Source organism: Phaethon aethereus (assembly GCF_964289735.1).
Source record: "Phaethon aethereus genome assembly, chromosome: 3".
NCBI classification, from domain to species: Eukaryota; Metazoa; Chordata; class Aves; order Phaethontiformes; family Phaethontidae; genus Phaethon; species Phaethon aethereus.
This window is the reverse complement of record NC_138576.1, coordinates 28,233,664-28,250,316: the sequence shown is the minus strand read 5'-3', so window position 1 is coordinate 28,250,316 and position 16,653 is coordinate 28,233,664. Positions and strand designations below refer to the sequence as shown.

Genomic DNA, 16,653 nt, shown 5'->3' with positions numbered 1-16,653 from the left:
TTTAGCAGATGGTTAGACGTGCATGGTGAAAAGCTACATATATGTATGGATATATAAAAATATGTATTATTATTAATATTTTTCCCGTTGGGAACAACGGCTGACCCAGTTCCGCTTCGTCTTTAGAAAGTGCTCCTTTCCAGACTAAACACAGACTTTGGGTGGGGTTGTGGGGATTGTATGTATTGTACAGTACATATTTTCCCAGGAAAACACAATCTTGGAGTGACTCTGGCTAGCCATGAAAGAGGGAGGCTTGCCGAGACGCCTCTGTGTGGAGGGTATTAGGGGAAGAATCCGCCTGCCACGGAGTGGATGGAGAGCTTCTTGGTTCTCTTCCTAAACCCCGGGTTGTTTGCTTAGATAACAGGACAACTTTGGCACATGCATGATCTCCCACACTTATTGCTCCTGTTATTATTTTCTCTGAATGTTAAATTATGCAAAGAATTTTACCATGGCTACCTGCCTACTTACTGCCTGAGTTATGGAGGTAATTACGACATGGGCAGTTCCTTTTTCTCCTCAGCCATGGTGGTTCCTCTCAGCTTGCTTTCATAGGCCCACAAACTAATAGAGTTTTGCGAAAAATTGATTGATTACGGTCTGATCATTCTAGGTGTCGTCTGGTGTTTCCACATAGCTGAGAATGAACAGTTTATGAAGTGCCAATTGCAGCCTCCAGCTAAAGAAAGGCTCCCCAGGGCTTCGGGAGAGCCCTGGCCGCTACCAGACTTTATAATTATTTCCCACACTTTTCCCCATCCTCTCCTACTTGTCCTTTCCCTTGTCTCTAACCCCCGCCGTCTAGGCAGGGTCACTGAACTTTAATTTTATGTCAGTGGCATTTGGCTGGAGAAGGGATTAAAGGCCAAGAAGTGGTGAGACTAGGCAACAGCACGGGAGATGGGGAGAGAAAGAATGAGAACAGGCATGAGAGAAAAATGGCAAAGCACAGGCCAAGCTTTACAGGGAGGACAGCCCTCTTCTCAGTAGGCAACGGCCAATGTGCAGGGCAGACACAGACCTGCTGGGCATGGGAAAGGTTCTCAGCAGAGAAACAGCCTCTGCAGGAACTGGTATTACTGGGAGAGTTAGTTCTGCTCCTCTGGGTCGCACATGGAGTGTGATGTTGTAGCACTGAGAGCATTTCCCACGCCAATAGAGTTACAAAAGCGGAGGGGAGTTCATCATGGTAGAGAGCTGAAGGTGCATGCAGGCAGAGAAGGAGCAAATAACACGATGAAGATAGATAATGTGCAAATGAAAGAGAAAGTTAGTCCAGGCATGGGTTTCTTTTGCTAGCGGAACAGTTTTCTTCTCAATCCCTCATGGCAGAGCAACTACCTCAACCTCACCAGCCATTTGGCTCCCTGGGCAAAACTTTTTGTCCTTGCAAAATAAAACACAGCTCCCCCCCCCGCTTCAGTATGTGTGTGCAGGGAGTACACAGACAGGCTACTAACATTTGCAGCCATAAATAACGTAGAAGCTAGCTTTTAAAAACCGCAGGTTAAAGGATGAGGGCTGCCATGACGCACACAGAGAGGTTGAGATCAGAGGAGCAGCTAAAAGGGGTCGGGAGAAACAATGAATCCCCTTGTTCTGAGTCATATTTATGAGTGCTTCATTGCACCTAAAGTTCATATTTTATTGGCTAGGCCATGGGGTTTCCCCATTTGCTCATCTCTTAAAATAACACCCCTGGTCAAAATTTCCTATAAAACACAGAAATGCTACAGCAGGCAGAACTTGTCAACCCTGACAACTACATTATTTAAGTTTGTGGGTGGGGTACACCAAGCAGGAGCTGGTTTGTGCTTTGTACCGAATTATTAATTGTTTCTATACAAAAAATGACTGTAAAACAAGTAGCAAAGGAGAGATTTTACAGCTCAGCTCTCCACAGAAACTTCCCACTATTATTGAGAGATGCTCCAAAAGGTGAATCTAAATGTTTAGTTCCCAACTATTTTTGAGCAACTGCTCCAGTGCAATAGATCAAGAACTTGGCTTTGTCAACTGTTATTATACAACTCAGTGGCATGTGTGGTACCTTGCCAGAACACGGCTTTACTTTTTTTCCCACTGTAATTCAGGGAAAACTGAGACAACAGTTATTAATATGTCAGAGCCTAGAAAACTAATCAGGACAGCTAATGATGGTACATGATATATATCTATAGCTGACAACCAGTGGCTTTGCGGAAGAAAATTCCACTTGACTCTCTTTTTGGAAGAAAATAAGGAGGAGATAGGAATTTGAATAGCTGAAATTTTTGTTAGGTTTATCTTTATCTGACTTAGCAATATTACCAGTTCAGACCCCATGAGAACCTAAGGATCTTTTCCAACCTCAACGATTCTGTGATTCTATCATTTTGCAGACTGTGTCTATCAAATGAAACTATTGTTGTTCTAATTTTAATGTACTTGACTGTAGTCAAATTAATGAAGCTATATTCATATTATCCGGAAAAGATGTACCCATAACCCAGAGTAATTATTATAAACTAAGAACAATTTGTCTAGGCATATCCACTTAAAACATCCCTTTTTTAAAAGTGAGGGGGAAATACAGGGGCGGTATTCAATCATAAGGTACTGCAAAATAATTTCAAAAAGATGCTATGTTGGACTCTTATGATATAGATAACATCAGTTTTGGAGGTAGAGGTGTTAAATTCTGTCCTGGCAAACCTAGACTACAGAAGAGGAAAGAACAGGGACACGGAATGATTTATGAATCTGATTTTGGAGCAGTGAGTGGATGGCACCTGATGGCACCTGGTACCTGGAGCCATGGGATTCTAGTCGTATGGTTTGCAAAAATGCTAGCTGAGAAATCCAAAGAGTGGGTGAACAGTAGTGCGGTTGATAAAGCCATTGGAGCAAGAGAAATCCCAGCATACAACTCCATGACAGCTGTAGTCTTTGTGGTGATTTATGACGGCTGAGATTCAGCAGGAACGTAGCTTTGGGAAGGTTGTTCCCAAGGTTACCTCAGCTGAACTATCTGTCAATAACTACAAGCCATAACATGCTAGTGATCCAGAAGGTTAAGGTGACACTCCTGACGAGGTTACTTTGCTGCCTCACACATGAAATGTGTGCAAATATTTTGCAGTGAGTCTGTCCTGGCCCCAGCCTAGCCTAAACCTGAAAGCCAGAGAGTGAGATGTCTGAGCAGCCAAATAGGAAAAACCTGAAGAGACACAGATAGACAATGAAAACAGCGTACCTCTGTTTTCCAATCCATAAAATGAGGCTGGGCAAATACTTCTGTGTTAATTTTCTATTCTGTGCACTCTGATTCTTTGACTTTGCAGAGTAGTAGAATAGCTTTCTTCTTGTGAAGCCTCTTTTTACTCTGGCTATGTGCTCTATAAAATATCCCACGGAGAGTCTTGCAACACCTTGAGTTTTCTCCTGGTGACCTCAAGCATTAGTTTAGACAGGGCTAAAAAAAGCCCTTCTGTAAGGTCAACAAGTCTATTTACTGTTCAGGCAGTTTTACAAAACAATGAAAAAGAAAAAGAAACACTAGGATTAAAGCACCAAAATGGAGATTTGAGATCTGATGTGACGGAGAGAAGACATGTGGCTAGTTTAGCTCTTGTTCTCAGAACACAGGTTTCTGCCTCTCTGAAGCATGTGTGCTTGGATTAGTGTATGGTAATATAGAAAGCATGTTAATCTCTTCAGTTTTAGTCATTGGGATTTTTTCCCCCTTAAATCATAATATTCTTTCCCATCAATACTACGTGGCTTTAGCAGCCCTGACCTTTCAAGATGCCTGTTTGGGCCAGTGTTTATCAGATGACCGTTTGACCTCCTTGTTAATTGTACTTAATTACATCCTGTTGTAACATTTTGAAATAAGGAGGAGAGTTTATGCATCTGCTCCAAAAAGCTGAAGACTAAAACGGCAGCAGAATTCAGTGGTATGAGGTGCTGACTAATCTCGTGGTTAGGTCAATAAGAGCTGTGCCTTGTCCAGTTGATTGCAAAACTGGATCCTTAAGCCATTCCTTTTCCATTTAGGATCCTTCGTACTTCTGAGAATAAAATCACACAATTTTCTTTGTTTGAGAAGGGCTTCTCCCCTTTGATTCTCAGCTTGCGACTTTCTCCAAAGAGATCAAGGAAGGAGTGAGAGACCTATCAACAGTACTGCAAGGGCTGAAGTTCACATAGGATGATATAAAAGAGACAAGCCTCTGTTGCCACAAGTAATCTCTCTGCAGTTTTCCAAAATTTTAGACTTCTTTATGTTTCCTTGGAATTACCAGTTCTCATGAGCTTTTTGAGAGCTGTATGATATTTGCTATGAGATTTTCTGTGTGTTGAAGATTTATGGGCACATCTAAGATTTCATTAAAGAGCAGCAATTATCCCCTGTAGTTGCAGAAAAACAGAAATGAAAACAAATCAACATCCAGAAACAGATGCAGTTCTTGAAAATGGGCACTCTAAAGGCTCAGAAAACAACTTCAAACAAACACTTCTTATTTTATAATGCTTTTCATATAGATGATGGCTTTTGAAACACATATGGTTGACCATATTGCTTCTCTTCTCACTAAAGATGAGAGATAGATATATATATGCTTCCTCTACTGTTGTTGTTCCATAGCTCACTTTCCACAAACTTGATTTATAATATTACAGGAAACTTGATTTCCTAAAATGAACGAAGACAAAAAGGAACAGAAGCTACAAAAGTGAAAATCTAGTCCCAAGACTTTAAGGAACACAAGGCAAAAGAATACACCTTCAATTTTATTTTATTAAAACACTGATAATTTGACTTAGTGGAGAATGAAAGGCCATGAGGAATTAGTTGTCCATAGTAGTAAACTACACATAATTATGGCGTTACTGTAAATGGTTTATCATCCAGCATGAGTCATATTCTAGATAAAAAAGACAAGTTAGTGCTGTGCTGTGAGACTCTAGGCTGATGCAGTACTGCCCATGATTATCACCATGAAGTGAACAATATTATTGTGAAAGCTAAAAATCTGTACTAAGTCTATAAGGTAACAGAGGTTAAACCTACAGTTCAGCTATACACAAATGCGTTTACATAGTTAAATGTTTTTTACATGTTGATTTAAGTTACAAGTTTATATGATTAAAAATAAAACACAAAATTTGCTGAATATCATAGTAAGGTATTGAAAAAATCATAATGTGTAAATCCTCTCCGGTATTAAGCAATAGTAGCTCTAACTGAAATCATACAATTAAATACGATGACTTTCAGGGAGGTCTGGTTTATTTTTCAGAATTTCAAGAGGTACGTGTAATGTGACACAATATAGTATTTTTTATCAATGCAGTTTAAAATTAGACATAATTTCAGAACAATGTTCATTCTTTTCTTTGATTCCTTGGTGTACTCCTTTATTAATGTCATCTTATATCTGTCAGATGCGTGTCTATTTTAACCACATGGGTCTTCAAAAAGTAATATTTCTTTCATCACTTCTTAAACTATTGAATTAATAGTCATGTTTACTGAGGATGTATGTCATAATGATATCACATTTACAAGGAGATGAATTTTATATATATATAATTTTTAATTTAAGTAAGTATATTTTAATAATAATGATAATAATTTATAAAATGTGTATACATATATGTTTATATCTAGAGAGAGAGAGTAATGGAAAATCCAGAGACAGTTTATGCTATAGATTGAATACAAAGTTCATGTTGCAATTCACTGGGCCAAAATGGAGGGAGTATGTCATTAAGATTAACAGTATATTGTCCCCATTTTGGTTTCCCAGCAGTTGTGTTTTATTTATACGTATTCCTTAGAAATGGAAAAATACAAAGGATATGCTCTTACTAGCGTGTGTGTGTTTACAGGAGAGACCTAATATAAAATGGGCTTATCACAGGACTCAAATCAATGACACAGGCACACACTTGAGCTAAAAACTTGACTGATGAATAAGTTATGACCTGTTCATCCTGCCTTTACATTGCCATCTGCTGCTGTGTGGGGATGAAGCTTCTTTTATTAACATCATATCACCTTGGGTCAATGAGGTTCATGGTGGACTCCATTAAACCATGCTGCTTCACCTTGTCCTCAGTCAGGGAGTGTTCTCTCATCAAAATGGGAATGAAAGCAAGCCCCCAAGAAGACACTGTGATGCTTCCAGTTTTGAGGATGGGCAACACATGGTTCTAAATTACTTGAGATAGAAAACTGGGCCTATCACCGGAGATTAGGGCAGTAGCCTGTTCTAGCACTAGTAGAAACAAAGGTTTAGCGCAAACATCTGCAAAGGCAAAGGCTGGTCAGATGCTGTAAAATGCATGCCAAATGTTCTTAATGGTGTTGTACCAAAAAGATTGCATTTGAAACAAAAGCACTACGTTAGTGGTCAGGTTCCCACTCCCTACTCATTCTTACCCTCTGCTCAGAAAGACACCCAAATCTTGTCTGATACATATCAGCTCCAGTATTAGGAGTGGAGTGGAGTGAAGCCAGTACTATAACATATAATACGAGCTTCAGGAGATCATCTTTGCTGTTCCAGAGTTGTGTTACACCTATAGATACCCCTACAATCAGCCTGGGTATTGTGTTTTTAAGTAACTCAGTGAGGAGTATGAGAAATGCAGCCCAAGGTGGAATAACAGTGAAAATGCAGGAATGATACAAGCATGTCCACAGTCCTGAGCAACCAGTTCTAGGTGGCCCTGCCTGAGAAGGGGATTGGAGCAGATGACCTCCTGAGGTCCCTTCCAACCTCAGCCATTCTGTGACTCTGTGATAGAGTGGTTAGAGAGAAGGAAGGTCTTACTCTTGTCTTATATACTGACATCAATCATTCCTACTTTTTTTGTTGGAGTGCTGATCTTGCTCAAGCAATTGTTGGATGAACAGTTCTGTGTGCTCAAAGTGTCATGCTTTTTCTTTCTACTTCGGAAGTTATTTTCTTGCTTTTTATGTCATTTTGAGGCTCCTGTGCCTCTCTCCCATGTCTGTCCAAAGTAACCTACTGTAAGGGATCACCGCCTATTGTCACGTTACCTGGAGTTAATCTGAGCTCTTTCAAGGCATGAATATTTTTCGTGATGACTGCCTTTCCTTTCCTCTGGCAGTGCAGGTGTAATGCTGAATGGCCAACCCAGAGATTTTTAATTCACTGTCAGTGAATTTCTGCCCTGAAAGAGGGTCAAAATGTTCATTAACTTTGGTAACATTTAAGTTTCTTTCAGGAAAAAAAAAGTCCAGGTGTTTTTTCCTTCTGGCTGAGGGGACTTATTCTGTGTGGGGGGTTATATGTGGGTGAAATAATCTCTCTTTACGAGAATAAATCGCAATCAGATTAGACTACCAGAACTGCAGAGGAAAGGGTGTGGTTTGAATCAGTGTAACAAGCTGTTAAAATCACAGCCAGCTCCCAAACTGGCTGTTAAAACCCGCTGTCTGAAAGTGCCACTCCTCACCACCGCTGCCCAGTTTCCTGGCTGCTCTTCCTCCTCATCTTCCCCTTGTTTGCCCCCGGTGTAAGGTCTGGAAGGGCCCATCCCTGCTGTGCTTCTGGCCCCGTTTCTCAGCATCAGTGCTTCGGCTCTCCTAGGTGGGTCCTTGGTGTTGGCCAATAGCGAGCATGCACAGGGCAAACCTTCAGAATGAGGGCTAACAATTTATATAAGATGAAATTCCAACTTCTTTACATTTTTAATTTTTAAGGTGATGTCAGTTAGTACAGCGACTAGCCCCGTATACGCTTGTGCACACAAAGCATAAATCTGAGGAACTCTGAATTCATTTGAGTGATGCTGACATACTAGCTAAGCACATGGTCTGTGATCAGCTATTTTTTGGCAAATGTATTTAATATCTTATCTATAGTATGGCATATCAAAATAATTTTTAATCATTATATCTAAAGCAGCTTTCTACTCTCTGAATGAGATGTTCTTGAGGGCTTCCTTCCTCATCGTTGTTACAACTAGACTTTTTATGGAATGTTTGGTCAGTGTTAATGGGTATAGGTAATATTAAAATACTCTGATGTGAGCAGAGTGTAAGCAGAAAACAGTGCCTGCCTGGTAGTATCCAGTTTGACACGTAGACACAACTTCCATGGAAGCTTTTCTGACAAATTCCACAGCGAGAAGTGGATGGGCTTTATTAGATGACATGTGCGAACGGTAAATGGTGGAGTGACTTGCCACCTCTGGGTGGAAGCGAGCAGAGGGTTAACGTGAGCAGGAACTAAGGAGATGTGGGAAGATAGAATGGGCTTTAATGTTTAGCTTTTACTCCCCTGCCAGTTTCCCTATGATGATATATGCCCTTTCACCCTCCTCAGAAGTTATGTTCCATCTGTATACTTTTACAGTGTCAAAACAGTTATAACTTACACCTATTTTCTGACCATTGGATCCCAGAAGTATAACTTTTGTTCCTATTCAGTTGCAGCTGAACCCAAGAGGGATCTTTTTTTCTGTCATTTGTTAACCTTGAGGTTGTGTTGATCTGACATCCTGACTTTCACACACAGTCAGAAACCTGGGAATAATTGTTAGTTTTCTTTGTGACGATCTGTGATTAGAGAAAAACAAAATTAAATATGAGAAAAAATGGAAGTCTGTTGACAGATGGTATCAAAATGTACTGGCTTTGCCAAAGCCCAGGCAAAAAGGACATAATTGAATATGCAGACAAAATTAACAACCTCAAGCTCTGATGGTGTAAGGATTAGATAATTTATCTATGCATTAGCTCAGAGCTACATAATGCCGTGATCTTCTCTCTGATCTGCTCTATTCTTTTAAGTAAAGATATATTTGTCAGTCATGAAAATGAATACAACCAAAAATCTAGTAGGTATGTAATTTTAACATACGTATTTGTGATTGGAGTGCCTTTGTAATACAGTGTGACTTAAAACAATGAAGAAATCACAAGGTCCTTACTTAATCACATTCAAAATAGCAGACTGCATGTGATTTTTTCTTCGTTGCCTCCTCCCAGTCCCTTGGTTGCGATGTTTCCTTCTTTTGGCACACGTTACTACTGACAGCACAAAATAGGTGCAAATATGACCCGTTACTGTTAATCCTAGAAGATGTGCCAAGCTGGACTTTAAAATTCATGCAAGAAGATTCAGCTTAGATTCATTCTACCACTATTAACAGAATTAAAAAGCACATATATGCAGTGTTTCTTTTGTTCTGCTTCATGCTACAGCTGAACAACTGGAGTGAAATTTTTGCATTTGGGAGGTTGAAGGATTATACTGTCAAAACCAGAAGAAAAATTAGATTTTGAGGAATCACTTGTCAACTATCTTTTATATTAGGATGGTGATAATACCCAGACTTAGACTCTCATAATTCTGTTCACTTCCAAAACTCAAGTCTCTTCATTCTGGTTACTTACTCCTACTCTCTCATTGGCCAGGATCAAACCAGCATAAGAAAACAGGGTGTTGCTTTTCCACTTATTCTGTATAAACAACTGAAAGCCTTCCAGCATTTAATTATTATTGGAGCAGCTGCAGAATAGCACTTGTTTTGACTTGCTGAGCAAGTGCATTTGACTTGGGAGTAAATTGAATTAATAACACATGTTTACCAATGAAATTTTCAACAAAACATTGGCTATTGAATGAAGACCAGCAATTTTATTAAAATTTCTATTTTATCCCATATTTTAGTGTGAAGTAACAAGGTAATCTCATGGTGTACAGAACACCTGGGAGATTACCTGTGAGAAAGCCAAGCACAGCTATACCTCTTTGGTCGAGGCATTTCTTTTGGTCTGTGCTTATAAAAGTTGCTGGCAGGATGAAATGTTGAAAGCTTTTAATTACTAACTGAGCTCTAATTGTTAAAATAATTCATGAAAAAAAAAAAGAAATTCATCCTTTTACATATTCACTTATATTCTACCGTGTTTTTGTAACTTCCATTATTTGCCTAGTTGCTGCCTATCGCTTTCTAAAGTTGAAAACATTGCCTGTACGTTTTGAGGGGATTAGAAAGTAGCAAGCACATAATTTCAAAGTCCACCTTAATGCTAATTTAGTGTTTCAAACTGTTTTGACTTTTTCAAATGGATGTTTGTTAATTGTTAAGAATCTATCAGATCTTATTGACTACAACAACAAAATTAAGAACTTAAAATTGTGATAATAGAACAGTGCTTTCCTTGTTGTTCTCAAAAGATCTAGTACTAACTGCTTGGGTAAGATATACAAACATTCTAATGCATTTTTTATAAAGTATGGGATATTGAAATGAACTTCTTCTGTGAGGGATAAAGAAAATAAAACCCAATATGTGCCTGAAAAAAGTCCAGGCAATGTATTTTTTGTTTTTTAATTATGGTTTCCCTTCTTCATTCTTGCTCTAGATTCTGTTGCAGTCATTAAAGGTTTTTTTCATGGACTTTATCTCGACTTGAATTACTTTGCAATTCATATAGTTCAGTAATTCTGTGCAATTATGGAAGGGATGTTTTACCATTAAAAGTCTGGATTCAATAAACAATAGATGATTTTTCATTTATTGAAACTGCCACTAACTGCACAGTATTTCTTCAAACAATTTTCAAACCGTCCCTAATTTAGTTAAGCAAAATAGCCAAACGTTGCTCATTGATGTCAGCAGCTGACCTGAAAATAAAGAATTTGGTGAAATGACTCTAAATTTACAGCAGTGTAACTTGCTTCAGAATATGACCTATCAAGCTTTCTGCTTTGTGTTTTAATAAGAAAGTATATTTTATGTAAAAGCAATTTACATAATTCTTTCAAAACCACATCTGTAAAGCTATAATTACTTTAAATACAACCAGTCTAATAATAATAAATATAGAGAAACTCAAATATACAGTACTGCAATAAAGCAGTTCTTAAGAAACAGAACTGTTGCAATGAAAAAAAAAGTAAGGTTTCTGCAGACTTACCTCCATAATTAAGCAAAATTCTCACTGATTACGGAAGTAATTTTCCCTTAGTTGGAAGGGGATCAGAATTTGGATTAAGTTTCTGACAATGAGTTTTGTGTTTAAGGTAGGATATGTGTGGAATGTAATTTTGGGGACACCTCTTTTCAACCTCTACCTACATTTTTGACTTAAGGGATCCTTATATGCCTGCTCTTGGGCTTTGAGTACGGGCTGATCCATTTTGATCGGAGACAAGTTCCTGAAAGATCTCAGTTCAGAAAGTAAATTCTGAGCATCCCCAAGACACATGGACAGGCATGACCAAAGACTGTGCAATGTATTTTCCCACCAAAGCCTGGGGAGGGAGATGGGAGGGAAATGAAGGGTTCTTAAGTCTAAATCACTCACTTTCCCTTGCTACTGGCTACAGAATATGCATGGGGATGCCAGCACTCCCTCACTCTGCTGATGAAAATAGGTAAAAAGAAATACAGAAGACTTGGTACTAAAAGGAGAACAAGCAAGTGGGCGCATGACTCTCCAGCTTTGTAGTTAAAACACCCAGCTGAATGATTATCTGGTAAATGCCTGATGTCAAATGAATAAAAAAATCCGATATGGGAATAAAAGCTTATTTCATTCTCATTTTGACTCACAACCCCTGCATTTCTTCTGTGCAGTGGCCCAGGATGTCCCACGGCCAGCCTACTCGGCACGCTGGCGGAGAGGATACGGTCACTGAAAGCAGCTGATAGGGACTGAAATGTCCTTTGACTGAGCGAGGGCTATCTCTTTAGTCCTGTTCTCTGGAGCTGCAGATGACTAAAGGGGAAATGTAGATAAACTCCTCTGTTCTTCTTACTGGCTGGTGCAAGACAGTTGACCCTTAACAAACAGAAGTGTCTCTCCAATGACTGTATCAGGCAGCCGTCTCCGGTGTCCGAAACAATCCTTTAAGCACAGGTGGCTATTTTTATCAATCTCAACGTCTAACTCAAAATAGATTGCCTGAGTTCAGATCAGGATTCTTACCATTCTCTAAAACAGGTTACATCTATTAAAGCAGTAGTGCTTAGACAAGTATTTACATTACCTCTTTTTTTTTTTTTTTTTTAATAAACACTTTGGGAAAGTATTTTTCATCACACTTGGACTTTAAAGATTCACTGGATTTATAACCTTTTTTAGAAGATTGTAGTCCTCATTCAAAGGCCAATGGGCAGAACGATAAGGCTGCCATTTATTTGAACAAACTTTGAATAAGAATTTGCATTTTTAGGACTTCCAGAGTAAAGATGAAAGATACACTTGCTGAGATAAGTTTAATCTGAGTTTCTAAAGTTAGTGTTCACTTTCTACAGTGTAAAAGCCTAAACAAAGCTACAAAGCTTTAAAGCATATTTTAATGTAATCTGGTCTCCTCAACTGAGAATAATGTTCTGATGAATGTGCTGCTTAACTTCCCTCTGGTGCACTTCATTAAAATATTTACACCTACCATAGCTGAGGGGTTTTTTTTAGATTCTTCATTCTGCTCTAGGATCACATCTTTTCTCCTATCCACATGCCCTACGAAACATTTGTCTCATTTTGTAAAAAGTGAGTCACTTCACATAGTCTAATCGTGGAAGAGAGAACACGTTTGTAGAATTTGAACGTTGGAGAGAAGAGCAAGAATGAGGTAAACAGTTATTTGATGTCTGTCTTTTCACAGTAGCACAATAGCTAATTCCTAGGGCCTCTGACCTTTTAGTGTCCTGTAGCAGAGTCCTTGCATTAATCTGTTGCTTATCTGTCACCTACCACATTTGATATTTCCAGCCTCTGCTTTCAATTATCAGTCATTTGAGGCAGCACTGAGTAATTTCAGGAGAAAACGCCTGGAACCTTTGACCTGTTTTTGTCAGATAACCACAAGTGTTCACTGTAGATAAACTATCATTTCATTATATTCAAGATGTAAACGAGTGTCGTTTGTAGTGTATCAGCTTACTGTAACCTTTATCACCTTGAAGTGATTAAAACTGACTGGTTTACTTAGTGCTTATACAAAGAATTCAGAGTCAAACAGTGAAATTCAGTGAGATTAGTGTAAATGGCCCCTTAGAGTTCCATGGTCTGTAAGACCCTCCGTTTTGCCTTGGCATGTATATATAGCAGTTAAACAGTGACATTAAGTTGATTGGTGAGGCTTCACTATTTGTGAATCCAGTTGGGATCCTGGGATCTTACATTGTAAAACCAGTTTATTACAACATAACTTTGGTTTGTTCCCTGGTTTGCCAAAGAAGCTTTCACTTTCCCTACATGTCACCACATACCAACCTCTTCAGGAAAAGCAAAGCACATGTCAGTGGGGAGCTAATCACTAATGAAAGAGCACGTCTATTAGAATATATATAATGAAAGAGCACGTCTATTAGTCCCTCATGTGCTGTGACCTAAACCCATTGCTAGCACTTTTTGCTGATTATTGTCCGTCCATGTATGTGCTTTTTTTTTTTTCCCCCAGAAGACAAATACTTTTGTTACTGAAAATTAGAGTATATTTTCTCTTGGTGTAAAGGATGACTCTGTTTCCAAAATATCTTTTTGATGTAAATTTGTCTTCATTCATCTTGGAGTTGGGCTTAGTGTTAATACAGTATGAATATTTCATCAGTTTGCCACATGGGTGGAAAATATCATTCTTTCCCATCTTACACACAGGTGTTTGTGATATTCCCCTGAGCCATGATTTGTCTGATGTAACCATAGGGCTGAATATATTAGTTTCAGGTGGTATAAAAATAACTTTTTTAAAAGTTGATGCTAAGAATTCTGATCAATGAGAACAAATGAAGAATTTTGTTGTAATCAGCATTGACTGTAATATTCCAGTTATTTTTACTTAGAAAAATGATATTCCTCCAATGGTTAAAAAAGGACTTCCTGATTTTCTGGTCAACCGGTTTTTAGATGCTGTGATCGGTCCCGCAGAGATGCATTTTGGCAAATGAACTGAGCAGGGCTGGAATGACATGAGAATGCTCTGGAAGAACTGAACACTTAAAAATCTCAACCTGTATTTTTTGGGCTGCCAGTGTTGAAAAGCTCTCGCATGTGAAATAAAAATATTTGAGACATGGTGCCTCCCCTGCACTTCATGCCATTTCAGCAGGATAAAGGACCTGAGAGATACCCTACTGAGCATTCACAGTCTTCCCCGACAAGACATTTATTAGATGCAGAACAGAACAAAACTTCAGTATTATTTTTGGTATTAAAATACTCCATATCATTAAACAACATTTTACTTTTATAACTTGGCTATTGTTCTAGTCATTAGTCAATATTGCAACATCACAGTCACTGCTTTTTTTCATTCTACTGTGTAATGCAAGATCTCAACTTGTCTAAACTTGTAAAAATTGTTTTTATGTTTTGTACATTGGCTGATGGAAATTTGCAGTTTGAGATTCTGGCTTCATTGTGGAGAGTGGGACCTTCCTGGACTCAGGGTTTTCCACAGTGTTCAGTGCCTGTTTCCTACAGCCCTTCATTTCTGCAGGCTGTTGCTACTACCAAGTCCTGGCCTGCCTGTAAGTGCTGTCTTGACCCAAGGAAATTTTGAACTTGTGTCCTTTGCAGATGGCAGTGCTGTCTCTTCCTTAGGTATACATGGAAACACAGATAAGTGCTATCTGTGTGAGCTGTAATAATTAATTTTGGGCTTGTCAGGAAGCGGGTATTAGCATTCTTTCAGCAGTTGTGAGTGGTCCTGAGAGAACCCCACCAATGCTATTGCAGGGTATTGTACAGGTTTCTGTCCAAATTATAACATATAGGGAGAGAACTGCTGTTTCCAAACTAATATCACTAATTAGAAGGTACTTTTAAGAAACTAGACAAAAGGAAACCTCAAACCCAAATAAAAATGAAACAGGCCAGGCGTACTGGCATTTAAACCTTTTATTCAGTGTCTAATTCTCCGATGCTTACTCATAGTGAGTAGTGCTTAGTTACCCACACATGCTGGTAAATACTTGTTGAAAAAATACTAACCAGAGATATCAGAAAGGGTTGTTATATTAAGTCTACCTTTCATATAATTTTCATTTAAAGTTTACTGACATATCTGTTTGTCGTTAGTGTCAAAATGCTCAGATACAACCTTAGAAAATTGCAGCAGAATTTTTGCACTAAAAAAAATCCTCCCCGGTTCTGTGCATTTGCATATGCTAATCTCTGCCAAGTTGTCTCAAAAATGAAAGGCTTTACATGGACATTAAAAAACAAAAAACAAAAACCAAACCCCAAACCTCAAGTCAGGTCTCTGTATATACCTCTCAGTTTAGAACTGGGCAGTGGAGCTGCTAAATAGCCTGTATCCTGTTTCTCTTCAGTAGCAGCCCATTCATCTCCAGGTACAGAGCAGCCAGTTTACATGCTTCTGCCTCTTTTCTGCTTTACTTTTTCTACATAGTGTACGATGGCAAACCCATGTAAGCTAAATATGCACTTGAGCCAAGGAAACCTCACAGTTAGCAGACAATTTTCCTTTTGTCAGCCAGGAGAAAGTTCATTTTCACCAAAGATAAAGTGTACTTATAGCCTATATATTTTATTTTTGGTCGTTCTTAAGGCAACATAGATTTGCACGTTTAAAAAAAATGTTAATAAATACAAGGATAGTTTACATTTTTGAAAAGCTGAAAGGGAAGCGTACTCTAAAGGACTAGCTACATGGCCACAGGTGACTTAACTTGTAACTGTTGCTCCAAAAATAATGTAAATGCTTTTCCTTCAATAGCTCTCACTTTCATATGTCTGTAACTGTACCCTTATATGGAAAGCCCAAAACATATTTTGGAGACAACATATATATATATTATAATAATACACATATGCAGGTTTATATATAAATATATATATGTATATTTATACACACATACAAACATCTGCATTGTGTATGTAGACAAAATTGCACGGGTGTACACATGTACATGAACATATAAGTATAAATATACATATATATTGTAATAATATACACATTTTATCATTTATACATGTAACATTTAGGAATCTAAATATGTGCCTTTTCAGAACTGACATTGTTCCTTCCTCAGATCGGAGGACTGTTAATATTAAAATGCAGTAAAAGAGCAGGGGTTATAGGAGGGAACATTTAGTGGAGCTGGGTGCAGTCATAAATGTTTAGCTGGTTATCCAAACTGAATCCCAGCTCTGAGCGTTTTAGGTTTCGTCCACCATCAGTAAAGCAAAGCATCTATCTCACAAGGCAGGTGGTCCTTATCCAGAAGTGAGAAGTTCTCTCTTCTCACAGAGCACGGCTGCTTCACAGGGCAATGGCAACATTGCACGCTGTGGCAGTGAAAACCATGGATCCTTTTCCTTTCCACATCCGTAAAATCTGAAGTATTGATCCCATAAGATGGTCATCAGCCAGTACTGTGTCCTGTAGGTTCCCTTGCCACATCAAAGCATGTATTTCATTGCAAAACTCAGGGTCAGAATTGCAGCAGACAGTGGAAATAGATCCAAATCAGTCCCAAACTCAAATAAGCTAAAATCCTCTGTTTACTCCCCCTTAAAATTCTGCGCAATGCTGAATTAAGCAATGATAAGGTTAACTTTTTTATTTTAAATTGTGGCAGCCTCGGAAGCAGTGGGAGCTGTACCTGCCCACCTATAGCACGTCAAGGGGACTTCTCGTG

At 38.6% G+C, this 16,653-nt stretch overlaps 1 protein-coding gene across 2 annotated transcripts in view; it reads left to right on the top strand.

Annotated features, from left to right (window-relative positions):
• The window catches only part of BMP5 (bone morphogenetic protein 5), a gene marked incomplete at its 3' end in the record, with an annotated part of 53,748 nt that overhangs the window by 6,425 nt on the left and 30,670 nt on the right, over positions 1 to 16,653 (top strand). The gene's annotated exons all lie outside the window — the stretch shown is intronic.